Source organism: Rhinoderma darwinii, chromosome 2 (assembly GCF_050947455.1).
Source record: "Rhinoderma darwinii isolate aRhiDar2 chromosome 2, aRhiDar2.hap1, whole genome shotgun sequence".
NCBI lineage: Eukaryota > Metazoa > Chordata > Amphibia > Anura > Rhinodermatidae > Rhinoderma > Rhinoderma darwinii.
Genome location: NC_134688.1, coordinates 445511158 through 445517887, shown reverse-complemented (window position 1 = coordinate 445517887; position 6730 = coordinate 445511158).

Sequence of the window (6730 nt, the reverse complement as noted above, 5' to 3'; positions counted from 1 at the left end):
TGTATTACCAGCCGCAGCTTCCCCCAGCCACAGCTGCTGATCGGCGGAGGTTTCTGATGCAGGTCCTGTGGTGATCAGCTGATCACTGGGCTTGATTTAATTGCAAAATGTTTTTTCTTCATGCGATGCTGACTAAGGCCGGGTTCCCACGTAGCGTAAACACTGCAGAATTTGTGTGAAGGAATTGTGTGTGGAAATACACAGAGTAAATGTTAATAACTTGACCTGCGGTGCGGAATTTAATTCCGCAGCATTTCAATTGATGCTGCGTTTTTGTTGATTTTCCGCAACAGAAAGTCAAGCATTGCGACTTTTGAGGCGTAATCGCAGCGGTTACGCCGCAAAAATTGCAATGCCGGAAGAGGTAAAAAAAAGCATAGTTAATCAGAACGCCCTCTTTCTTCGAGCAGTCCGGACTGCTGGGATGACGTTGTGTCCCATGTGACCGCTGCAGCCAATCACAATCTGTGGCGTCACATGGCCTGAAACGTCATCCAGGGAGTCAGGAGCGGATGTCAGAGGAGGGAGGGGGTAAGTATGCGCGCTTAATTACGCAGCGGAATTTCCATCCGAAAAATCGCGGTTCGATTTTTAGGACGGGAAGTCCTGCGGGTTCCATGTCGAATACGCTGCATGGTTTTTTGGACGCACCCGTCCCGTGGGAACCTGGCCTCAGGCAGTCATTTCCAGGCTCTTTTGTTTGTTACTTTCCGTATGCTGAAAATGTGACGATCTTTCTGACGATATTATACTGTATTGAGTATGAAACTGAACGGGCAGGATACTTTTTATAACGGTAGTCTATCGTTTTATTTTTGTTAAAATAAAAAATCTCTTTGTAAAATAATTTGAAACTTAAAAAAAAAATCCTGAAGCATAGAATGCCTTTATATGTTATTTCATATGACTTCTATACTTTCTGTGTAGTATGTGTGGCACCTTACTACAATAAAAGCTGCATTGACTGCGCCCTCTACTGGTGGAAGACAATTATTTATAAGATAATTAGATTTTTCATTCTGTACAAAATGTATTTTTTTCAAATGATTATTCTTTGTATTTAAATCCTCTATTTGCTGTACGTTAAAATGTGTTTGTTTAGTAATTCCAGTTCTTCTTAGAATATATGATCGAATGCATCAAAATCAGTATATATGACACTTGCCCTTTGCTGATCACTTTAAATCCCTCAAATTGAAGCTTCCCCTTCGCAACCACCATTTAAAGTGATTCTTCACCTTTATATATGTCATTTTTTGGTCAAACACTATATATGGAATAATTTCTTTAGATATCTTTATAGAAGTCGGAGCTCCTTGTTTTTCTGATACAGAGCTCCACGTCCCCCGCATAGACGAGTTAAATTATAAAATTCTGACCGAGTGCCTGACTGAGATTTATTTAATGATGAATAAATTCTAATGTTTTATTATTTCAATGGATTCAAATCTGCTGCGTAGAGTTAAAAGATAAGGCCTCATTCACATATGCGTTCTTGAAATCCATCAAAGGAGCAGAACAATGAAATTAGGAGTGCCGAAACTGTCGCATGGACGCCCAACAGACCTATTGACTTATAATTGTTTCACGAGTCTCTTGTTTTGACAGAAAAAAATAGCGCTGCATTCTGCACTATTTACTCTGGCACATTTTTCAAGAAAAAAAATACCCCCCATTTGGTATATCATACATTATAATTAGAGATGAGCGAACCGGGACAACCGAACCCGGTTTCGGTCCGAACTTCCGGAAAAGTTCGGTTCGCAGCGAATCCGAACTTCACCGGGTTCGGCCGAACCCTTTTTGACCGAACCCGGTCAAAAATATTATACAAATCGGCAGCCACTTGTCTCTATCAATCACTGATAGAGAAAAGAGGCTGCTGATTAAAAATAAAATAAAAAGCATTTCATACGTACCTGGTAGTTGTCTTGGTGACGAGTCCCTCTTCTTCCTCCAGTCCGACATTCTTTTCTGACGCGGCAGCCTGTGATTGGCTGCAGAGGCCTCTGCAGCCTGTGATTGGCTGCAGCGCTCACATGGGCTGCATCGTCATCAAGGAATGTCGGGCCGGATGTCGAAAGGGACGCGTCACCAAGGCAACGGCCAGGAGACCGGACTGGAGGAAGCAGGGAGTTCCCGGTAAGTATGAACGTCTTTTATTTTTTTACAGGTACTCTATATTGTGATCGGTAGTCACTGTCCAGGGTGCTGAAACAGTTCCTGCCGATCAGTTAACTCTTTCAGCACCCTGGACAGTGACTATTTACTGACGTCGCCTAGCAACGCTGCCGTAATGACGGGTGCACACATGTAGCCACCCGTCATTACGGGGCCTCATGCACACGACCGTAAAAACACCCGTTATTACGGGTCGTTATTACGGGTCGTAATTACGACCCGAAATAGCGGGCCCATAGACTTCTGTTAGCCACGGGTACCTTCCCGTTGTCTCACGGGAAGGTGCCCGTGCCGTTAAAAAGATAGAACATGTTCTATTTTTTTATTTTACGGGCCGTGCTCGTAATTACGACTCGTAATTACGAGCACAGCCGGGCACGGGCAGCCGGCCGCTTTTGCGAGCCGTGCTGTCATTATAAGGGTATGTTCACACGACAGCGTCCGTAACGGCTGAAATTACGGGGATGTTTCCGCCTGAAAACATCCCCGTAATTTCAGCCGTAACGGCATGTGCAGGCGCTTGAACGCTGCGTCCATTACGGACGTAATTGGCGCTGCTATTCATTGGAGTCAATGAATAACGGCTCCAATTACGGCCAAAGAAGTGACAGGTCACTTCTTTGACGCGGGCGTCTATTTACGCGCCGTCATTTGACAGCGGCGCATAAATATACGCCTCGTGTGAACAGACAAACGTCTGCCAATTGCTTTCAATGGGCAGATGTTTGTCAACGCTAATGAGGCGCTATTTTCGAACGTAATTCGGGGCAAAAACGCCTGAATTACGTCCGTAATTAGTGCGTGTGAACATACCCTAATTATAGCAGCACGGCCCGTAAAATAGAAAAATAGAACATGTTCTATTTTTTTAACGGCACGGGCACCTTCCCGTGAGAAAACGGGAAGGTACCCGTGGGTAACAGAAGTCTATGAGCCCGTTATTGCGTGTCGTAATTATGACCCGCAATAACGGGTGTTTTTACGGTCGTGTGCATAATGGGAGCACGGCTCGGAAAAATGGCCGGCCGTGCTCATCTCCTGAAATACTCTGTGCTGCCTTAAACTCTGTGGACAGGTCAGGATCCTGTTTCTTTTAAATGCTGCTAGGGAACCCACTCGATCCAGTATATAAGGCTGCGCTACAGTGCAGCATTTAAAAGAAACAGGATCCTGACCTGTCCACAGAGTTTAAGGCAGCACAGAGTATTTCAGGAGATGAGCGTGCAGATTCACTGCTGCTGTGAACTCTGCTCTTACCATTACGTAGCTCTCAGTCTGTTACCTCTCCTCCACTCCTGTCCTCAATAACACCTTCATGATTGGCAAGTCACCACGTAATGGTAAGAGCAGAGTTCACAGCAGCACAGAGTATTTCAGGAGATGAGCGTGCGGATCTTGTGCGCGGTGGTGACTTGCCAATCATGTGAAGGTGTTATTGAGGACAGGAGTGGAGGAGAGGTAACAGACTGAGCTACGTAATGGTAAGAACAGAGTTCACAGCAGCACAGAGTATTTCAGGAGAGGAGCGTGCAGATTCAGTGCTGCTGTGAACGCTGCTCTTACCATTACGTAGCTCTCAGTCTGTTACCTCTCCTCCACTCCTGTCCTCAATAACACCTTCACATGATTGGCCAGTCACCACGTAACGGTAAGAGCAGAGTTCACAGCAGCACAGAATATTTCAGGAGAGGAGCGTGCAGATTCTGTGCTGCTGTGAACTCTGCTCTTACCATTACGTAGCTCAGTCTGTTACCTCTCCTCCACTCCTGTCCTCAATAACACCTTCACATGATTGGCAAGTCACCACCCCGAACAAGATCCGCACGCTCATCTCCTGAAATACTCTGTGCTGCTGTGAACGCTGGTCTTACCATTACGTGGTGACTTGCCAATCATGTGAAGGTGTTATTGAGGACAGGAGTGGAGGAGAGGTAACAGACTGAGCTACGTAATAGTAAGAGCAGAGTTCACAGCAGCACAGAATCGGCACGCTCCTCTCCTGAAATACTCTGTGCTGCTGTGAACTCTGCTCTTACCATTACGTAGCTCAGTCTGTTACCTCTCCTCCACTCTTGTCCTCAATAACACCTTCACATGATTGGCAAGTCACCACCCCGCACAAGATCCGCACGCTCATCTCCTGAAATACTCTGTGCTGCTGTGAACTCTGCTCTTACCATTACGTGGTGACTTGCCAATCATGTGAAGGTGTTCTTGAGGACAGGAGTGGAGGAGAGGTAACAGACTGAGAGCTACGTAATGGTAATAGCAGAGTTCACAGCAGCACTGAATCTGCACGCTCATCTCCTGAAATACTCTGTGCTGCCTTAAACTCTATGGACAGGTCAGGATCCTGTTTCTTTTAAATGCTGCACTGTAGCGCAGCCTTATATAGTGGATCGAGCGGGTTCCCCAGCAGCATTTAAAAGAAACAGTGTTTGTGTATGTGTGTGTTTGTGTATATATGTGTGTTTGGGTATGTGTCTTTGTCTGTTTTTGTTTTTATATGTGTGTTTGTGTATATGTGTGTGTTTGTGTATATATGGGTGTGTTTGTGTATATGTGTGTGTATATATGGATGTATTTGTGTAGATGTTTGTGTGTTTTTGTGTGTGTGTGTGTGTTTTTGTATATGTGTGCGTTTGTGTATATGTGTGTGTTTGTGTATATATGTGTGTTTGGGTATGTGTGTGTTTGTGTATATATGTGTGTTTGGGTATGTGTTTTTGTGTGTGTGTGTGTGTGTGTGTGTGTTTTTGTATATGTGTGTGTTTGTGTATATGGGTGTGTGTTTGTGTATATGTGTGTGTTTGTGTATATGTGTGTATTTGTGTGTTTGTGTATATGTGTGTGTTTGGGTATGTGTGTGTTTGTGTATATGTGTTAGTTCGTGTATATGTGTGTGTATATGTGTGTGTGTTTGTGTATATCTTGTTGTGTTTGTGTATAACTGTGTATCTGTGTGTGTGTGCGTGCGTGCGTGTATAAGTGTGTGTTCGTGTATATGTGTGTGTTTGGATATGTGTGTTTTTGTTTGTATATGCGTGAGTTCGTGTGTGTGTGTGTGTGTGTATATCTTGTTGTGTTTGTGTGTGTGTTTGTGTATGGTTGTTTGTGTGTGCGTGTATATATGTGTGTGTGTTTGTCTGTTTATGTGTGTGTGTATATCTTGTTGTGTTTGTGTATATATGTGTGTGTTTGTGTATGGTTGTTTGTTTGTTTGTGTGTGCGTGTATATATGTGTGTAGGTGAGTAGAAGTATTGTTATTGTTCACATTGATAACTGTTTTTTTATGTTGTTGCAGATTTTGATGTACCGATTGGACTACATCTTCGATTCGTTGGACTACTGCGTAGATCTACGTTTTTTCAAATTTTAATAAAATGGTTAACGAGGGTTTTGTTGGGGATTTCTTATTTCAATAAAAAAGAATTGTCTTTGTGGTTTTTTTTAAACTTTATTAGTGCCTAGATAATGGCAGTTGGCTGATTGACAGCGTCCATTATTAAGGCGGTACTTAGTGTTAGCCGGTGCAGAGGCTAGCACTAACCTCCCATTATTACCCCGGTACCCACCACCACCAGGGGTGCCGGGAAGAGCTTGGTACGATCCAGTACCCGACCATCTGTTGTGATGGTCGGGTACTGGGGCGGCCGTAGGCTGGTATTATGAGGCTGGGAAGGGCCAAAATCAGTGGACCTTCCCACCCTTGTAATGCTAGGCTGTTGCTGCTGTGTTGTATCGGGCTGGTTATAAAAATGGGGGGGACCCCAACGTCTTTTTTTTTTTTGAATTTAACAAATTTAACAATAGACGGGTCCCCCACATTTTTAATAACCAGCCATATACAAGGCCGCAGCAGTCTGGCATTACATGGGTGGGAAGGGCCACTGGTTTTGTCCATTCCCAGGCTAATAACACTGTGTTGTATGTGGCTGGTTATGATAAATTGGGTGGAACCCCATGTCTTTTTTTTTTAAAAATTAAAAATAAATAAATAAATTTTAAAAAAAATTACGTGGGGTCCCCCCACTTTTATTTTTTTTTTTTATCACATTTGTTTTTATTGAGTTTTTCAAATCGAACATACAAGTAAGCAGGAACTAAGCTTACTTACACAACTTAACATAGTAAAAATAGAAATAAATTTACATAACTTAACATAACAAAGGTATCAGTACCATATCATAGCTTTGTGTACAATAAATCATTATGAACAATAAAACAATATGTAAGGGAATACATCAGGGAGTCTCAATGGTATTTTTGCACAATAATATATGGTTTGTATGTGTGAATATCCATAAATCTAGTGTATCGCATTAGAATACTGGCTGGAGGTCCAAACATCCCACATGTTGTCAAATGAGCTTTTTTTATTTAAGGAAGAGGCGATCATAGATTCAAACCAGCAGTTGTTGTTTATTCCCTGAATAATTTCTGACAAGGATGGGATTTTATTGGTTTTCCAGTATTTTGCTATTTTGAATCTAGTCACTATAATAGTGTGTAGGATAACTGCTCTGTGAGTGCGATCATACTTGTCGG